This window comes from Polypterus senegalus, chromosome 14, assembly GCF_016835505.1.
Source record: "Polypterus senegalus isolate Bchr_013 chromosome 14, ASM1683550v1, whole genome shotgun sequence".
NCBI classification, from domain to species: Eukaryota; Metazoa; Chordata; class Cladistia; order Polypteriformes; family Polypteridae; genus Polypterus; species Polypterus senegalus.
In genome coordinates, this window is record NC_053167.1 from 126386895 (window position 1) to 126403202 (window position 16308).

General features: G+C 41.7%; 1 protein-coding gene across 1 annotated transcript in view; it reads left to right on the forward strand.

Moving 5' to 3' along the window:
- Window positions 1-16308, forward strand: part of ddr2a (discoidin domain receptor tyrosine kinase 2a) — a 240480-nt gene that overhangs the window by 102236 nt on the left and 121936 nt on the right. The window lies entirely within an intron of this gene.

Below are 16308 nucleotides of genomic sequence, written 5' to 3' on the forward strand. Positions count from 1 at the left end.
AAGAAAGAAGAAGGGCTTTGGATGATAGAGGATTGAGGATAAATAAGAAGAAGAAGATGACAAAATCTGTGAGATTTAATGATTATCAGGATTCAGATGTTAGCCTGCAGGGAGAGCGATTGAAAAGGGCTAAGAAGTTTAAATATCTAGGATTGGTGGTAGACCAAGATGGAGAATTAGGTGCAAAGATAATCCATGGGGTGCATTGTGGGTAGGGTTGCCAGATTAGAAAATTAGAAATATGGGACACTCTTAAAATCTCTCTCCATATTACTATATATAAATGTATACATGTCCCCTACACACCCAGACCAATATATTATATAAAAGTAGAGACATAGGTTAAAAACATGGGTTATGAGGAAAACAAAAGTAAAATCATTTGAAAATTATTTAATACAAGCTAAAAAAAAAAATTCTGTAAAAGTGAAATCATTTGAAAATATTTATTTAATGCAGACAACAGAGATAAATACAATATTATTATTATTTAGTACAGGCAGTTAGAAAAAAAGTGGGCCGTGGCAAGTAGTAACAACACATTTTATTGACAGACTGTATGTTGTAATGCTGATACAGAACTGCACAGCAGCGCGGCTGGAGAGCAAAACGGTAGGAGCGTCGCTGTCCTCAGCCAACCAGAGCAACTGAATAGGTTGCAAACAGGCAGCAAACATGAGTTTTCTCGTTACATTTGGGTTATTTTCAACAAGAGAATCTGAGAAAAGAAAGTATAACTACTTATAAAGTTACAACAAAGTACCGTAGGAAGGTAGTAAAAATATATTTTTATTCTGAAATTTGAAAATGAACTAAATACGGGACATTTGGGCGTCCCTGAAAGGTCAGTACAGAACAGGGGACAAAATTATCAAATATGGGACAGGTCCCGTATATAAGGGACATCTGGCAAATCCTAAGTGTGGATGGATATTCATTTGCGGTACTGTGGACAGCTGGCATCGCTCTGAAAATAAAAAGGAAATTTTGATCATTTTGTGAGAACGGGCCTCATCAGCACTGCTACAACAACAACATTTATATCTATAGCACATTTTCATACAAATGATGGAGCTCAAAGTGCTTTACAGGATGAAGAAAGAGAAAAAAGACAAAATATATTAAAAAATTAAAATTAGGCAATATTAATTAACATAGAATAAAAGTAAGGTCCGATGGCCAGGGAGGACAAAAAAAAAAAAAAAACTCCAGACGGATGGAGAAAATAAAATAAAATCTGCAGGGGGTCCGAGGCCACGTGACCTCTCAGCCCCCTCTAGGCATTCTACCTAACATAAATGACCTCTCAATCAGTCCTCATTGTATTCAGGGTTCTCATGGGAGAACTAGATGATGACTTCAAGCACTTTGAGCTACATTTTTTTTGTATGAAAATGTGCTATATAAATAAATGTTGTTGTTGTTGATGACAGTCATGTGGACTTCTGGCCTTTAATCCATCAATGTAAGGACATCACGGTGTGCTTTGATCCGGTAGTGGTGGCGCAGGTCGCCACCACAGAAAACCGGAAAAAGAACAGAAAAGAAAGTAGGGGTTAGATTGTAGAGCCATGAAAAAAATGTTAATTAAACACATATAGAGAATATCGGAGTTACACTTAAATGATGCTATGAGAAAGCCGTGTTAAAGTAATGAGTTGTTATCAGTTTTTTAAAGAGCTCCATCATATTAGCCTGGTGAATTTCTATTGGCAGGCTATTCCAGATTTTAGGTGCATAACAGCAGAAGGCCGCCCGCCTCACCACTTCTTTCAAGTTTAGCTCTTGGAATTCTAAGCAGACCCTCATTTGAAGATCTAAGGTTACAATTTGGAGTGTAAATTGTACATATTTACATTTATATTCTGATATATAAGATGGAGCAGATTATTTAAGGCTTTGTAAACCATCAGCAGTATTTTAAAGTCAATTCTAAATGACACAGGTAACCAGTGTAGTGACATCAGAACTCTTTTCCTAGTTTTCCTAGTTAGTTCTTTTCCTGCTGCCTAACAGCTTTCGGATTCTTGGTTTGATTTGCTGCCTTGTCACTTTCTGTGTAGCCTTTCCACATTCTTCCCAGGTCCTTATGCCAAGACATGCGAGTCAAGTTCATCAATGAGTCTAAAATGAACGAGTGTGAGTGTGTATGTCAGCTTGCATTGTGACGGACTGACGTTTAATCAACGGGTTATTCCCGTCTTCCTTTCGCTGCTGACAAGCCTGCACTGGGCTAGGTGGGTTCAAAAAATGGATTGTTTGTTTGCCTGGTGAGATGAATTGCAAGGGTGATTGTAATAGTAACACCCAATAGAGGCTGGCAAAATCCTTCTAGTAATAAGAGAGCTTTGTAAGAGAAATATTGTTATCATAGCTTATAGAGTTTTACTACAGGGTCGCTACATGCCAGAAGTAAAACATTAGTTCTTTATTCACTGGTAGAATCCAGGCTGTGGAAACAAAGTAAATTGCTGTTGTGGTAGATAGGGGCTCTGTCGTCCCCTTGAACCCTCAGACTTGACTCCAGACACCAGGTAAAAGTCCAAAGTTTGGATTTATTATAATAATCCAGTGCACAAAGCACCCTCCACTCCCCAATACTCATACACACAATACTCCAATACAATAAACAACGATCAATTCCTCCACTCTCCCAGACACGTTGCCACCCCTTCTCCTGACTCAGCTCACCCATCTGGGTTTCCCACAATCCTTTATACTGCTTAACCTGGAAGTGCTTCATCCCTCAGTCCATGATTCTCCATCACTTCTGGGTTAGATACAAAGTCCTCTTTTCTTCATCCTGGAAGTACGTCGGTCGTATCATCCCCGTGACTATGACGTAATTCCAGATTGTAGTGAACACCAATGTCTCGGGGCCTCCCAGCCGCGTCTCCTGGTGGCCCCCACGTTATCCAGCAGGGTTGCACTGGAAGACTCCAATTCCCATGAGTCCCTGCTGGAATTTGGGGCCCCTGCATGATGCAGGGATGGCTCCACCTGGCGGCCTGGGGATATTGGCCGGGATGACTGGCCGGCCATATCTCACACTGTCTACTTTATATAATTTGTTGAAAATTGGGCCAGTTAGACATGTCTTGTAACATTTAATAACAGATAAGAATACTGTAAATCAAACGACATTCTGTCAGCTTAAGGGGTGAGTCACGTACTCGAGGACGTCCGTGGCAGTTAAGGGGAAGTGCATTTGGAACTGAAGACAGGAAGCCCTTCTTTATGCAAAGAGTTGTGGGACTCTGAAACAAACCACAGAGAACATGGAGTTGAAGTAGAAGCCTTTCAGAAGAATTTGGATTAGATATTGGGACAGGTTAGCTATTAGTTGAACACACGGGCGACACATGGACTGAATGGTGGTCTCTTGTTTGTCACATTTCTTATGTTCTTAACAGCATGAGCTCTGGGTCCCCAAAACCTGGAAGATGCAGGTTCAGAAAATGCATACGGTAGATGGGTGTTGTACAGATTGAGGCTGAAAAGAATATTTCACATGAAAGAGAAGCACGTGCTAAAACAATAGAAAGACCATACACACCCGTTTATACTGTAGATGCACAGTGGATTCTTAAAGCCTTCAGGCCCCTTCAGTTTCTGCACACTGTGTTATGCTGTACAATCAATTTAAATTGAAATCATTTGCTATTTTTGCTCATCAATCTACATTCAATGACCCAAAATGGCAAAGTGGAAACAGGGTTTCCAAATTTGGTAAAATCAAAAACTGAAGTTTCTTGTTCGTAGAAATATTCAGACCCTTAGTTTCATACTTTCTAGAAGTTCCTTTGGCAGCCATCCCACCTTTGTGTCTTCTTGAGTAGGTCTCTACAAGCGTTGCAAACCAGGATTTGACTCATTCTTCCTGGCTGATCCTCTCAAGCTCCATTAGATTGGATGGGAGTATCTGTAAGCTGCCATCTTCAAGTCTTTCTACTTGAGGTACTAAGTAATTAATTAATTAAAAATTACTCAGACCCATAATTCAGTAATTTCTAGATGCCCCTATGGCAGCCCTTCCAGCTGTGAGTCTTCTTGAGCAGGTTTTGGAATTTGGGATTTGGACAGTTTTTCCTATTCTTTCTGGCTGATCCTCTCAAGCTCCATTAGATTGGATAGGAAGCGTCTGTAAACAACCATCTTCAGGTCTCTCCACTGGTGTACTAAGTAATTAATTAATTACAAACTACTCAGGGCGGCACGGTGGAGTGGTGATGGTAGTAGCACTGCTGCCTCGAAGTAAGGAGACCCAGGTTCGCTTCCCAGGTCCTTCCTGCGTGGAGTTTGCATGTTCTCCGGGTGCTCCGGTTTCCTCCCACGGTCCAAAGACATGCAGGTTAGGTGCATTGGTGATCCTAAATTGTCACTAGTATGTGTGCTTGGTGTGTGTGCCCTGCCTTGTTCCTGCCTTGTGCCCTGTGCTGGCTGGGATTGGCTCCAGCAGACCCCCATGACCTTGTGTTAGGATATAGCGGGATGGAAAATGACTGACTGACTATCAAACTACTCAGACCCTTAATTTAGTACTTTCTAGATGCCACTTTGGCAGCCATTCCAGCTTCGAGTCTTCTTGAGTAGGTCTCTGCAAGCTTTGTAGACTGGGATTTGACCAGTTTTTCCGATTCCTCTTGGCTGATCCTCTCAAGCTCCATTAGATTGGATAGGAAGTGTTCATAAACAGCCATCTTCAGGTCTCCCCACCGGGGGGTTCTATGGGCCACTCAAGGACAGCCAGGGACTTGCCCGAAGCCACACCAGCATTGTCTTGATTGTATGCTTTGGGTCATTGTTGTGCTGAAAGGTGAGCCATTGCCACAGTCTGAGGTCACGTGCCCTCTGGAGCAGGTTTATCTGTTAAAGGTGTTTTTTGTTAAAGATAAATGATGGATCTGGTACCCAAAGTGTAACTCTAAAATCAATATATTGTTTTATGTATTGCTTATACTGTTATAGTTTATAGAACTATTTTCTATTTTTATACACCTTTTGTCACTTCTTGTAGTGTTTTAATTGTTGTAATTTCCCCTCAGTAAGTATACGTGTTGAGGTATACTTTATTATGTTTCAATATAGCGTTACATTTCTTTGCTATGGTTACAGGTTTTGTCTGAGTAGATGCGGATTTTAACATTTTTGATGGTTAAGTTTAAGATTACAATTAACTTAAGAACCTTACAATTAACTTAAGAACCCCAAAACACAAACTCCCAAACACTTCTAATAATACCCACTAGAGGGGGATATCACTGTTAAACCCTGGCTAGTAATAAGAGCAAGCACCAAATCATTATAAAATACAAGCTTATTTCACAAAAAGCTCTGTCCGTACATGAAGCTCCATAGAGCACAAAAGGCAAAAGGGAGTTGTCAGCTCGGACAATGCATTGCACAAAATGAATACACAAAACATAGACAAGAAAACTTGAAATGGGAGTTGTTTTGCTTTTATTTAGCAGAAAAAAAATCCACCAGTGAGTTAAGCAAAAAGTTATTCGCCAAGATTCTTTAAAATAAGCTCAATAATCTTAAGTGGAAATTTCTTGATATGTTGATAAATCTTCTGCAACCACAAGGGTGTGCCACTGAGCCCCAAACCACAGGCACAGAACTGCCCAACACAATTCCAGGTTTAGATTAAAGTTTGTTTTTATTACTTCCAATACCTTCTCCACCAGAACACCAGCAAAATACATCAATTCACAATTCTCTCCTCACTCCTCTAAGAGTTCTGCCCACTGCCTCCCGACTTGTTTAAGTGAGATGGTGGGCTCTCTTTTAATTTTGACCCGGGAACTACTTCTGTTCTCATGCTCAAGTCATCCGGAACATTTCCAGGTTGTACAGAAACCAGGGCAGTCCTCCCCAGGCAGCACCCGCTGGTGAAATCCAAAGACCCCGACAGGGTTACCTTTCCAGACTACAACTTCCATGCCACCTTGCGGGTGTCTTAATCTAGTCCAGCCCTGAGGAACACTGCCACCTGTCATGTGGGGGAATGAATTGCTTCCCGTTCACCTAGTCCAATCATTAAGGCTTCCTTGCCGGGCAAGAATCCTTCCTTTACCCTGGCGAGAATGCCTGTCACCTACACTTACAATAAAGAAATACGATTCAACGACTTGATATAAAAACTGTTCACTTAGATTTCATTTTGTGCAGTGATGCAAGGCAAACAAGTCCCGATACACAATGGCGAAGTCTACAACAGAGATAAATAATTATGTTAACAATTCCTTACATTTACATAGAGCTTTTCTCACTACTCAAAGAGCCTTCCATAGAGAGAGGGGCGCCACTTCAACCACCACTTAACGTGTAGCACCCACCTGGATGATGGCGACAGCAGAAATTTTGCACCAGTACGCTCACCACACATTAGTTGTTAGGTAATGAAGGGGTGAGAGATAGTTAGGGTTAGGGGTCCAGAATGACTGGTGACATGGTGGGCAGTTTAGCTTGGACATCAGCAAGCCCCCCTACACTTTACGAAGGATGCCCAGGGATCTTTTATGACCACAGACAATCAGGACCTTGGTTTTATGTGTCATCCAAAGGAGAGATTGTAAGAAATCCAAAGAATCACAAAAGTTCAAAACTAAACTAAGGAACACTCAGCAAACTCCCAATCACATTCAAAATGAACCACCAGGAACTGTGGAAGACTATCCAGATTCATAGGTTGGACGGATATTCCTAGCGGTGACTGGCCCGTGGACCACCCACAAAACACAATGAACATAACAAAAGCACTTTATGTACATAGACAAAACCAAAAATAAAGAATGATACACATAAACAGCATAAGTCAAAGAATCAAAAATGAGCAAAGAAAACATAAAACATGTATTTAACATGACATTCTCTTTGTCTTTGGGTTTTGTTCATGTTTGGGATTGCTTTTTGTGCTCTCAGGAGCTATTATAATGTTTCATTTATACGGATTTCGCATTTGCCCTTTTCATGACTAACCGGGGTTTGATGGCTTTTTCCATTTTACTGGGTAATTTTGAGTGATTTGGGGACTCTGTGTGATGAGGAACTCTCAAGTTCACAACATGACCAGCCTGTGTAGGTCACTCTGTGTAATACTATAAGTTGCCCTCAAGTGAACAGCTTCTGGGGTGGGCCTTGGGAAGCCATATTATTGGTGGGGCTTGATTACATTTATTGAGAACCATCTTTGCAGTCATATTCTTGGGTTTGCTTGTAGTCCGCTCCCCTCTTTAGACCAACTTATCTTGATCACCACACAGATGACAGTCCTAAATGGCATTTTGCGCACACGTCATTTCATTCTAAATTTAGTTATCTCACACTGATATACTATACCTGAGTCAGCACTTGTAGGCTGCTTGTGGTGTGCACAGCGAAATCACCAGTGTTAAATGAGGCCTTCTAGAGTTAAAGTAAGACTTTAAAGAGTAAATATGAAAAGAGCCGGACACACATACACACTTGAGTGTGTTTAATTTAACACTGTTCATTTTGCACTGGGTGTTTTCATGCACCTGGAAACTCTACAGTGCCTTGGTGTTGTTTGTCTTGTCTTGTTTTATCGTATTACAGTCTGGAATTACAATGGATTTTCATTGGATTTGTTGTAAAGGACATAACAATATAAGTGGAATGAAAATTAAATTCAGTGTGTGTGTGTGCATGTTTGTATATACAGTATATATATTGTGACAGATTAGGGTTTTCTCGCACCCTTGTACCCTCAGACCACACGTCAGACACCAGATAAAACGTCCAATTATTATTGATTATAATAATAATGTGCACAAAGCACGCTCCTCTCCACAATTCTCAAATAAACAAACAATACTCAAATAACCAATCCTCCACTCCCAGACGCTTAGCCACCCTGCCTCCCAACTCAGCTCGTCCGTCTGGGATTTCCCACAGTCCTTTATACTCCTCGACCCGGAAGCGTTTCACCCTCTCTGTCCATGTGACCTGGAACACTTCCGGGTCAGATAAAAATCCCTTTTTCTTCACCCAGGAAGCACATCGTTCTCTTTGTCCATGTGACTATGACGTACTTCCTGGGCGTAAGGCAAATAGTCTCTGGGCCTCCCTGCAGCGACTCCTGGCGGCCTCCATGGTATCCAGCAGGGCTGTGAATAAAGACTCCAATGTCCATAATGCCCTGCTGGTCTTCGGGGCACCTCCATACTGCAGAGAGGGCTCCACCTGGCGGCGTGGGGGTATTGGCCGGGATGAACAGTCGGCCATACATCACTATATATATATATATATATATATATATATATATATATATATATATATATGTATATATAGTCAAAGAAGAGACAAGTGAGCCACAATAAGAGTTTGGGGCAGTCAGTCATTTTACAACCCGCTATATCCTAATACAGGGTCACAGGGGTCTGCTGAAGCCAACACAGGGCGCAATGCGAGTTTGGGGCAGCCTCCAGTATATTGCTTCCTGGATGCAAAAGATTTAAGTGTTGTGTACATTTGAGTACAGATCTGAGTCCAGAATAGAACTGTCTTAATGAGGCAAAAATGGCGGTTTTAAAGGAGAGGACAGGAAGTGATGTCATCGCCATTTACTATATATATAGTAAAAGGTAGCCCAGACACAGACTCCAGATTTCTAAACCACACACGTTTTATTCCTCTTTTTCTTCACAGCACACAATATCACACAGTGCAGACAATGCTCTCAGTCCTTACCTTTGTTTCTTCTGCTGCCTCTACTCCACTCCTCGCAAGCTCCGTCCTCTTCCACCCGACTCCGGCTCCTTGAATGGAGTGAGGTTTTATAGTTCACCCGGATGTGCTCCCGGTGCTCCCTCTGGGTGTACCTGCTTCCTGGTGTGGTGGAAGTGCTGTGGTCCAAGGCTCCTTAGTCCTTCGGGTGCCCCCTGGCAGTGGCCAGGGATCCCCACGGGGTTGAGCCTTCCAGTTCCGTGGCTCCCACACAATCCAGGATGGCTGCCCTCTTACGTCCTTGGGAAGGAATTGCCCCTTTCCCAATCCCCTGCTTCTCCAGGCTTCATGGTGGGGCAAGGTCCCCAGCCATCCATCACACTATATATCGTTCGGGGCAACTGGGCAAAAAGACAACCCTGAGACACCCTTTACCAGTTAATTAATAGTTAGATTCAAAGAGTTTTTTGAATGATATTTAAATGACAACGTAGGGTGCTGGAAAATCCACAGAATCACCTGCTTTATGAGAGTCCCAATAAGTTGAGAGTAAAGATATTCCTTAAGCCGTACTCGCAGGTCACCTTTTGTATTTTAAATCTTATCATACGATTACAATCAATACAATTTATATAAAGGATTAGCAATTTTGGTTGCAGAAGATAATGTAAGATAGAGTTTGTTCCATCTGCAGAATAAAGTTCATTCATCAATTATATAAATTTATTTTCAACATTTTAAATCATGCTGTCATTTAAATATAATTAAAAAATCTCTGAAACTAACTATTACCTAACTGGCAAAGGATGTCGCCGAGTTGTATTTCACCGACTTGTGTTTTCGCTGATTTGTCTTTTCGCCGAGTTGTCTTTATCTATCTATATATGTCTATACATATATACACAAAAGTAAAAACTGAAAAGGTGTCAGTGCATATTGTGAGGGACTGCCAGTAACCTTGTCTGACTAGGTGCCCTCAGCCTCGAAGGGCAGGGAGAGACATCCTGCACAGGACATTGTCACCCTTGTACTGCTCCCCTATGTTGTGGCAGCACCATGGTTTCCCACAGGGCATCATGAGAACTGGAATTCTTTGACTCGGCCCTGCTGGTTTCCATGGGTGCCATGAGAACTGCAAAACTCTTTCTCTACTTTGTCAGGCTCTGACACCATATACCTGTATATTCCTCCTTTTTGGTATGACACCCCAAAATAAGATCTGGTCCAACCAATTAACTTCACAAGTCACATAATGTGCAATCAACGTGTCAAATGATATCTGTGTAAATAAACCTGCCCCAAGAGGCCCCTGACTCTGCAACACCACTAAGCAAGCAGTATGAAAACCCAGGAGCACCTCAAACTGGTCAGGCAAGACAAAGTTGTGGAGAAGTATACATCAGGGTTAGGTTATAAAAGCAATATCCCAAACTTCGAATATCCCACGGCGCACCACATTATGCCAAAATGGAAAGAATATGTCACCACTACAAACCTGACAAGAGAAGGCTGCCCAATAAAACTAACAGACTGGGCAAGGTGGGCATTAATCAGCGAGCGAAGTGAACAGGGGGTGAAACCCCTAGTATTGTATATATACAGTATATATACTCTGCTAACCTTTTTCTGAATGGACATGGAGTGAATTAAAACACCTGCTTGATTTCTTTCTAGAGTCCCCTCACAATTTTCATTCTGAGTGCTTTCAAGGGGTCCAAAAGGGAGTCCCAAACACTCCATATTTCACACCTTGGTCTAATTCACTTATTGCGGCCCCTTCCGTTAGATCACGACAAACACATTTGATGTGTCTTCTTGTTTCCTAATCAGTGCTTCTCAGTTAAGCTCAGTTTTTCTGCAGTTCTACTCCACTAAGATTTGAAAAAGGCTCACTGGTAATCTAGAGATACGTGAGAACTGGAACACTAAGTGCATTCTTCTTCTTTGGCTGAAGCCAAACTGGCATAAGGGGACTGTGGCCAGTCGGCAACACCGCAATTGTTAAGAAATCAGTCCTCCAACTCCATGGGAGACAGTGACGGGATTGTGCTGAGTAGACATCCCCACCGCCGCCGCCGCAGAGGCCACGGTGGGAGACCACTCTCTCTCAATCCATGTTTGGAATACGATAACAGAGCCTTTCATCTCCTGCTGAACAGGATCCAGAAAGTAATAATCTGACAAACCACAAGATGGGGACAGCGGTCTCAGGGTGGATTGGCAGCCCATGTTATTTGTGTTGTTAAATCATATCTTGGGTCTGTCGTCATGTTTTCTGATCCAGAATTCTCATGAGTTGGAGGAGATTATGGTTTTATTGTGAGAGACGAAAAAAGAGTAACAAAACACTCAATACTTACAAATCTGCAATGAAACAGAAAATGTCTCGCTGTTTGTTCGTTCATCCCACATCGCTACTCGGTACTTGAACACTTAACACTGTATATGGCATCTTGCTAATATTTTACACATATTTTGTATGATTATTCTGTTTTAGCTCTAATTTTGTATTTATTTATTTTCTTGTAATGAACACCAACTGGAAAGAACGAGGCACACAGCGTATGGAAGTTAAGCCCAATGACGGGCGCTTTAATTCCACAACAAATAATTCACAGTGTTCCTGATCATCACCCAGCATCTAGACTACCACACCTGACAGCAGGGTATCCACAAGTGTGCCAAGCTCGATGTTCCAGGAACCCCCGGAACTTTCTCGTTATATATGAGTCAAGTCTGAGAAGGCAGGTGGAGACTCTCACGGGGGTAAAAGAAAAGGGACACGACACAGACGCTGGGCCACAATCTGGAATACTGCGAGAGTCGAATTACCTGCCTAGTGAAGTGACTGTTACTTTTACATGCCGTTTGATTCTGACTGCTATAAATGATTTGTTATGGAATAAACACACCCGTTATTGGGCTTAACTTCTATTCGCCGTGTGTCTCGGTCTTTCCATCTCGGCGTTCGTTACAGTATTGTTTTCTATTTAAAGTGTTTGTCTTTTGGTTTTTAAATGCACCTTTGGTGGTGTTAGAAAAGTAATTTCGTTGTGTTACACCAGGGGTCTTCAACCTTTTCTCCCCTGAGAGCTACTTTTACAAAATGAAAATGGCAGACAGCTACTCGTGTCTTCTAACATTTATTCTCACAGCTTATTTCAGCCCAAACAAACTGAATTAGCTTCTTTTGTCTGAACATTTACAAGATGTTGGTGTCCACAACTCACATTTTGCATTAAAACATCACAAAACAATATTTAGTTGACCTGCAAGTGCATTTTGTATGTCTGTATGCATGTTCTGGTGTATCTCACACTATTGAATTAAAACATGAATGCTGTCAAAACAATGCCATTCCAAATCCACAGATATGACTTATTCATTTGTCACTTTGTCACTGTGTCACTTTATTCACAGGTTCAGTTACACGTGTGATGTGTTTTTTAGTTAGTCAGATGGCTCAACAAGAGAGGTGTATGGTGGAGTGGAGCCACTGAGGTTCACTCTTCCATCCATCCATTATCCAACCTGCTCTATCCTAACTACAGGGTTACGGGGGTCTGCCGTAGCCAATCCCAGCCAACACAGAGCGCAAGGCAGGAAACAAACCCCGGGCAGGGCGCCAGCCCACCACAGGGTTCACTCTTATGGAGTTCACTCGTCTGCCAGTCTTGTTGTGAACTTTGATTTCATGACATTCACGTCAGACTCACAGAGGTATGGAGACCCAAACAAGGCAGACATTTTCAGAGCTGCTTGGTGAAGATTCTTCTAGTTATCCGGCTCTACTAAGCTCCAGAAATGCTGAGGATGCTGTTGAGACTTTAACTGCACATTATTATGAAGGTTTACTAATATATAATATATAAAACCAGTAACGTCGTACTGCACGATAACGTGCAGTGAATACACTTGACCTAAGCCTTCCTAGTTTTCCTCCTCTTTCTCTGTACGTTTGTCATTCGTTTGCTCAGAGGTTGATGCGCTTGCTGCTTCCTGAGCAGCTCTTCTACTCTCCACCCTAGTGGCCTGCTGCTTCTCTCTCATCTTTTTGCGTTAAAACTGATTAAGTTAGTGTTTGTGTTGCAATTACTTAGTACGTTTTCTTTAATGTTTCACTTCAGTCTCCAATCTGCCTCAAGAATGATTAGCGAAGGTGGTAGGGAATGAGAACGGCGCCCATACGCATGCACCGCACGGCCAACATGCTGTGCGCTGCCGTGAGTTGATTCTACAATAAAATAAAAAGAGTAATAAAAATCATCACCCCGAAAGCGGGTAGTAGACGTCACGTAGTATATGTGTACCAAATTTCAAGTCTATAGATGAAACGGTTTGCGAGCTACAGGAGATTTAAAATCCTGAACAGACAAAGGAACAGCCACGGTCGCGTATTATATAGGAAGATCCAATGTCTGCATGTCTGTCCGCTTTTCATGAGAGAACTACTTCACGGATTTCGATCGGGTTTTTTTTCAATAATTTCACTATATATCATAGTTCGCTTGCGGTGCCGATTTACACTCACCTAAAGGATTATTAGGAACACCTGTTTAATTTCTCATTAATTCAATTATCTAATCAACCAATCACATGGCAGTTGCTTCAATGCATTTAGGGGTGTGGTCCTGGTCAAGACAATCTCCTGAACTCCAAACTGAATGTCAGAATGGCAAAGAAAGGTGATTTAAGCAATTTTGAGCGTGGCATGGTTGTTGGTGCCAGACGGGCCGGTCTGAGTATTTCACAATCTGCTCAGTTACTGGGATTTTCACACACAACCATTTCTAGGGTTTACAAAGAATGGTGTGAAAAGGGAAAAACATCCAGTATGCGGCAGTCCTGTGGGCGAAAATGCCTTGTTGATGCTAGAGGTCAGAGGAGAATGGGCCGACTGATTCAAGCTGATAGAAGAGCAACTTTGACTGAAATAACCACTCGTTACAACCGAGGTATGCAGCAAAGCATTTGTGAAGCCACAACACGCACAACCTTGAGGCGGATGGGCTACAACAACAACATTTATTTATATAGCACATTTTCATACAAACAGTAGCTCAAAGTGCTTTACATATTAAAGAATAGAAAAATGAAAGACACAATTATAAAACAAAATAAATCAACATTAACATCGAATAAGAGTAAGGTTCAATGGCCAGGGGGGACAGAAAAAACAAAAAAAACTCCAGACGGCTGGAGAAAAAATAAAATCTGTAGGGATTCCAGACCATGAGACCGCCCAGTCCCCTCTGGGCATTCTACCTAACATAAATGAAACAGTCCTCTTTGGATTTAGGATTCTCACGGAAGGGCTTGATGATGATGATGGTCACGTAGACTTCTGCCTTTTAATCCGTCCATCATTGTTGGAGCATCATGAAGCTTTGAGTAGGTGGAGGTGGCAGGCCACCACCACAAAGAAACCGGAAAAGAAACAGAAAAGAGAGTAGGGGTCAGTACGATTTTAGAGCCACCATGAATAGTTATTTTGAGGAGATTGAACATATAGAGTATCAGGATTAAGTTAAATTACGATTAAAATGAAGTTATAAAAGGCCATGTTAAAGTAATGTGTTTTCAGCAGTGTTTTAAAGTGCTCTACTGTATCAGCCTGGCGAAATTCTATTGGCAGGCTATTCCAGATTTTAGGTGCATAACAGCAGAAGGCCGCCTCACCACTTCTTTTAAGTTTTGTTCTTGGAATTCTAAGGAGACACTCATTTGAGGATCTGAGGTTACGATTTGGAATATAAGGTGTCAGACATTCCGATATATAAGATGGGCGAGATTATTTAAGGCTTTATAAACCATAAGCAGAATTTTAAAGTCAATTCTGAATGACACAGGTAACCAGTGTAGTGACATCAAAACTGGAGAAATGTGTTCGGATTTTCTTTTCCTAGTTAGGATTCTAGCAGCTGCATTCTGCACTAGTTGCAAACGATTTATATCTTTTTTGGGTAGTCCTGAGAGGAGTGCATTACAGTAATCTAGTCGACTGAAAACAAACGCGTGAACTAATTTCTCAGCATCTTTCAGTGATATAAGAGGTCTAACTTTACTTATGTTTCTTAAGTGAAAAATGCTGTCCTAATGATCTGATTAATATGTGATTTAAAATTCAGATTACAGTCAACAATCACCCCTAAGCTTTTTACCTCCGTCTTGACTTTTAATCCTAATGTATCCAGTTTATTTCTAATAGCCTCATTGTATCCATTATTGCTGATCACTAAAATTTCAGTTTTCTCTTTATTTAACTTGAGAAAGTTACTATTCATCCATTCTGAGATACTAGTCAGACATTGTGTTAGTGAATCAATAGAATCGGGTCATCAGGTGCTATTGATAAGTACAGCTGTGTGTCATCAGCATAGCTGTGGTAGCTCACGTTGTCACCTGAGATAATCTGACCTAACGGAAGCATGTAGATTGAGAAGAGCAGCGGACCCAGGATAGAGCCTTGTGGAACACCATATCGGATATCAGGTGTCTTCGAGTTGTAATTCCCACAACTAACAAAAAATTTTCTCCCTGTCAGGTAGGATTCAAACCAATTTAAGACACTGCCAGAGAGGCCCACCCATTGACTAAGGCGATTTCTAAGAATATTATGATCAATGGTGTCAAATGCAGCACTCAGATCTAAGAGGATGAGAACAGATAAATGGCCTCTGTCTGCATTCACTCGCAAGTCATTTACTACTTTAACGAGTGCAGTTTCTGTGCTGTGATTTGTTCTAAAACCCGACTGAAATTTATCAAGAATAGCATGTTTATTTAGGTGGTCATTTAACTGCATAATGACTGCCTTCTCCAGAACTTTACTTAAGAAAGGTAGGTTAGAGATGGGTCTAAAATTTTCAAGAGCTGAGGGGTCGAGATTATGTTTCTTAAGTAGGGGTTTAACTACAGCAGTCTTAAGACAGTCTGGGAAGACCCCCGTATCTAGTGACGAATTTACTATGTCCAGAACATTATCAATTAGCACGCCTGATACTTCTTTGAAAAACCTTGTTGGTATCGGGTCAAGGACGCAGGTGGAGGGTTTTAATTGAGAGATTAACAGCAGAAGACCCCACCGGGTACCACTCATCTCCACTACAAATAGGAAAAAGAGGCTACAATTTGCATGAGCTCACCAAAATTGGACAGTTGAAGACTGGAAAAATGTTGCCTGGCCTGATGAGTCTCGATTTCTGTTGAGACATTCAAATGGTAGAATCAGAATTTGGCGTAAACAGAATGAGAACATGGATCCATCATGCCTTGTTACCACTGTGCAGACTGGTGGTGGTGGTGTAATGGTGTGGGGGATGTTTTCTTGGCACACTTTAGGCCCCTTAGTGCCAATTGGGCATCGTTTAAATGCCACGGGCTACCTGAGCATTGTTTCTGACCATGTCCATCCCTTCATGACCACCATGTACTCATCCTCTGATGGCTACTTCCAGCAGGATAATGCACCATGTCACAAAGCTTGAATCATTTCAAATTGGTTTCTTGAACATGACAATGAGTTCACTGTACTAAAATGGCCCCCACAGTCACCAGAGCTCAACCCAATAGAGCATCTTAGGGATGTGGTGGAACGGGAGCTTCGTGTCCTGGATG